The sequence below is a fragment of the Cicer arietinum genome, chromosome 4, assembly GCF_000331145.2.
Source record: "Cicer arietinum cultivar CDC Frontier isolate Library 1 chromosome 4, Cicar.CDCFrontier_v2.0, whole genome shotgun sequence".
NCBI classification, from domain to species: Eukaryota; Viridiplantae; Streptophyta; class Magnoliopsida; order Fabales; family Fabaceae; genus Cicer; species Cicer arietinum.
Genome location: NC_021163.2, coordinates 32084161 through 32089268, shown reverse-complemented (window position 1 = coordinate 32089268; position 5108 = coordinate 32084161).

Below are 5108 nucleotides of genomic sequence, written 5' to 3'. Positions count from 1 at the left end.
TTTTGATGATGACAAACATGTTAATTTAGATTTTAATTCTGATTCTAATATCAAGTATTTAAAGATCTTAAAAGCTCCCCCTCAATTTATGCAATTTTTTAAAATTGACAGAATTTAAAACACTTTATGCGATAAACTGGTTTTTCATTTAATTGAGAACAAAATTACATAACTATGAGCAGAATTACATAATCAATCTTTTTAATTAAAAGCTAACTTAATTATCCCCCTTTGTCATTCAAAAAGATAACAGAAAAGCAACTAAGAAGCTAAGGAGGGAGAGGATCCTTCTGAAGAGGAGGATTTTCCTAGTGGAGGAACTTGAGGAGGAGGAGGAACCAGATGAGGTGGAGGAGGTGGAATTCCCAGCTTGGGAGCAAGTTACTCTGTGAGCCAAGTTCTCAACAGAGTGGTTTCTTGATCTTGCTGAAGCTGTCTAGCCATAATGACATGCAGTGCAGCCATCATATCTGAATTGGAAGGTTCAGACTGGCGAGGAGTAGTGTGAAGATGAGTTATTAGCTGAGTGGTAGTGGCAACAGTTGTATTGGGAGACACATAAATATATGGAAGAGTGCCAACTGATGTGGACATGGATGGTAGAGACGCTGGTGGGGTAGATAGATTTGTAGATGGGGCAGCATGTTCTGGGAAGTTCAAAAACTGACTAATGCTAAAAACAGAGAAGCTGGTTTTTTGTGGGGAAATAAAGAGTAGTGACACGGTGCTCACGTTTTGAGCAGTTATAAAATTCCCAAAATTCTGAAGTGGGGAGCGAAGAAGTTGAGAGAAGGAGATGAAGTCAGTTGAAGAAATGGTGGATGAAGTAGGGAGAAAAGTTTAAGGATTCGGGTTTTTAGGTGGAGAACGTTCTTGAAGAGGTGAAAAACGTTCTTGAGCAGGTTCAGGAACTGCTTCTTGTGAGTGGTCAGATGAGGAGGGTGAAAAAGGAACGGAAATGGGGGTAGGTCGAGTTCGAGCTGATCTCTTTATTTTGAGAGAGGTGGGAAAGGAAGATGTGGTGGATGAAGGTGGGGCAGAAAATGTCTTTTTCATATGAGAGAGATTTTTGGTGGAGAATTTGGAGAGTTTGATCAGAGATTTTTCAAAAAAAATGGAGACTCCAAAATACCTGAAGACTTTAGTCAATACCATTCCATAAGGTATAGTATTCTTCTTGTAGTCTTTGGTTGCTGCACAGATCATGTGTTGAAGAATCACATGAAGCAATTTCAGACGTTTACAATTTAGAAGATGGTGGATGAGTAGTGCGTCATTGTCAGAGATATACTCATGACTTCCACAATGAGGAATGAGAGTATGCTGGCACATACTATTGAACACTTCAGGGAAAGGCTTAAGGTATGTTGACAAGTAGCGGGTTATGTCTTCTTGAAACAAATCAGAGAGTACTTCAGTCTTTCGAAGTTTCAAGGCTGAGTACCAGTTGTTACCAAACACAGATGGGCCTTCTGTGGGCAACTGAAGGATTGAAGCTAGAATTTCTGGAGTTAGTTTGATCTCAACTCCCTTAATCGTGGAAATGATAAGGGATTTGTCAGCAAACGTCTTTGCATTGCAACAAAATGCTCGGACAACATCTGGATAATAGCATTCAGATGTTTGTAGGAACGAGGTCCATCCAAGAGCATTTGTGTGACGTTGGACAACATTGCCTTCATGATGAGGTTGTCAAAGACAAAGACTCGTCCAATCCCAACTAGGCGTTGAGCCCATTTGTTTTTAAAGAGTTTAGTTTTGTTGGGAGGAATCAGAGGTGGAGTATCTTGTTTGGATTTTTTAGGTTCCAGAATTGGAGAACGTTCTTGAGTTTGGGGTGGGGAACATTGTGGAGAATGTTCTGGAGAGGCGGGTTGGCAGTGTTTGAGGTTTTGTTTTGGAGCGAGGGTTTTTCTCTTTTGAGGGTTTGGGAGATTCTTTCGAGCAAGGAACTGCGCAATTGTCATGGCATATTTTGTTTTCATGGGTTTTGTTTGTGGTTTGGATTGAGAGGGGGTTCATTTTGTTTAGTAAGAGGGGAGACAATTTCATTTGTCAATCTCCGTTTTTGGTTTGGGGGAGTTGATTGTGAGGGTTCAGAGGAGAAAGCTGATTTGGATGGTGTGGTAGGTTTGGTGTTTGTTGGTGTCCTTGCTGATGTTGATGGTTGGGTTTTTGTGGGTGCCTTTTCGGATGATGGAGGGAAAGAATCAGAGGAATCATCAGTCTCAGAATTTGAGATGATGAAATAATGTGGTTTTAGGTTTGATGGTTTTGAGGTTCCAATTCCAGATTGAACCCTCATTGATCGTCGTTGAGGAATGGTTTGGTTACGCAAATGTGGAGGAACTTGAGCAAGGTTTGGTGTGGGACGAGTGTATAGTGGTGGAAGAATAGTAGACAGAGGATTGGGATTGAAGATTTCTTGGTTGTTGTCAAAAGAGGTTGAATCAGAGGAGGTGTGTGGTGGTGTTGCTCGAGGTGGTGGAGAAGGTGAACGTTGCACAGAATCAGATGAAGGGGATGAAGGTGGTGAGCAGGGAGAAGCATTTTTGCGTGCTGATTGTTTGGTTCGCACCATTTTTGTCTGTTGAGTAAGTGAGTTTAGAGTGAGAAAGATGAAGGAGAAGACTGGTATTTAGATGCAGATTTTGGGAAAAAAGAAGGTGAAGAGGTTGAAAAAAGGAACTGTTTTTCTGACTTGAGAAGAGGAAAAGAAAATAATGATTATTTTCTGACTAGTGGTTGTCAACATAGGGAAGGAGGAAATGAATTTTGGGGGCTATAAAGCTTGTGTCAGCACTCTATCTTCAGACATAGAGACACATGTATTAAATGCCAAGATTTGCCTTTTTGATTTTGAGAGGGAAGATGATGACTCAGACAGAGAATGTTGGTTTTTCAGAACGGAGAATGATGCTCGCGAAACGGAGACTGATAAACGTTCTCTGTTTTCTGCAAAAGCAGAATTTATCTAGAATTTTCTGGATTTTTTATGATTTTCAATTTTTCTTTGATCAAATTGAAGCTATCCTCGACAAGAGGCTTTGTAAAAATATCAACAAGTTGATTTTGAGTATCAACAAAGATTAATTCAATATCCTTCTTATTGACATGATCACGAATAAAGTGATGTTTTATTTCAATATTTTGATCTAGAATACTGAATGGGATTCTTAGACAAATTTATTGCACTCGTATTATCACAATAAATTGGAATACTGGAATAACTTACAGAGTAGTCTTGAAGTTGATTTTTAATCCACAAAACCTGTGAGCAACAGTTTGTTGCTGAAACATATTCGGCCTCTGTTGTTGACAAGGCTGTTGTGTTTTGTTTTCTGCAAGACCAGCTAATTAATGCTTCGCCTAAGAATTGACTTGCTCCACTCGTGCTTTTTCTTTCAATTTTATCTCCGGCATAATCAGCATCACAGTATGCTATAAGATCAAAATGTGAACCCTTTCTATACCAAAGACCAAGATTAGTGGTTCCAACAAGATATCTAAATATGCGTTTTACTGCTGTTAAATGGGATTCTTTTGGTGCTGATTGAAATCGAGCACATAATCCCACTGCAAACACTATATCAGGCCTACTAGCAGTTAAATAGAGCAGAGAGCCGATCATTCCTCGATACTCTTTCTCAGAAACAGCATTGTCATTTTCACCTTTTTCTAAAGAAGAAGATGGATGCATAGGAGTGATCATGATTTTTGATTCATTCATTTTGTATTTAACCAACAGATCTTTGATGTAGTTTTCTTGACAAATGAAAATGCCGTTTTCATATTGTTTAATTTGTAAGTCGAGAAAGTGCCTTAATTCTCCCATCATGCTCATTTCAAATTGACTTTGCATAAGTTTTGAAAAGCTTTCACACATTTTTTTCATTTGTTGATCCAAAAATGATATCATCAACATATACTTGAACGATGAGTAAATCATTTCCCTCTGTTTTCTTAAATAGTGTGGTGTCGATTTTTCCTCTTAGAAAATAATTTTTAATTAGGAATGAACTCAGTCGTTCATACCAGGCCATTGGTGCTTGTTTTAAGCCATATAGAGCTTTGGTAAGTTTGAAAACATGATTTGGTTTTGATTGACTTTCAAAACCTGGGGATTGTTTTACATATACTTGTTCATTTAAGAATCCATTTAAAAAAGCACTTTTAACGTCCATTTGAAATAATTTGATAAGTTTATGAGATGCATATGCAAGAAGTATTCGAATAGCTTCTAACCTTGCAACTGGAGCAAATGTTTCATCATAATCTATACTTTCGTGTTGATTATAACCTTGAGCTACCATTCTTGATTTGTTTCTGATAACCTTACCTTCTTCATCTAGTTTGTTTCTGAAAACCCATCGTGTACCAATGATTGTTTGATCTAATGGATCAGGTACCAGAGTCCAGACTTCATTTTTCTCAAACTGTAGTAGTTCTTCCTTCATGGCATTTACCCAAGATTGATCAATAATTGCTTCTTTGATTGATTTTGCTTCGATCTAAGATATCATTGTCATGTTGTTTTCATCATTCTTGAATGATTTTCTGGTTCTAATTCCATCAGCTGTGTCTCCAATCATCTGGGTTTGAGGATGATATTCAATCGTTTTCCAGCTTTTTGGTGGAGAATGAAATGGAGATTGTTTATCAATCTCTGTTTTCTGCAAACTGTTTTGTTGTTGTGTTTCGATTGGAGTTTCTTGTTCCTCGTCCTTTTACTTATATCTAAGTCATCAAACTCATCAAATAATATGTGCATACTTATTTCAACAACATTTGTTCTTAAATTAAACACTCTATAACCTTTAGAGTCGGTTGAGTATCCAAGAAAGATTGCTTTATCAGATTTTGCATCAAATTTTCCAATGAGATCTTTGTTGTTTAAAATGTAACAGTAACACCCAAAGATGTGAAAGTAAGAGATGTTTGGTTTTCTATTTTTACAGATTTCATATGGGGTCTTGTTGATGATCTTTTTTATAGATACACGGTTTAGAATATAGCAAGATGTGTTTATGGCTTCAGCCCAAAAATATCTTTCAACGTTTGATTCTTCTAAAATAGTTCTTGCCATTTCTTGTAGTGTTCTATTTTTT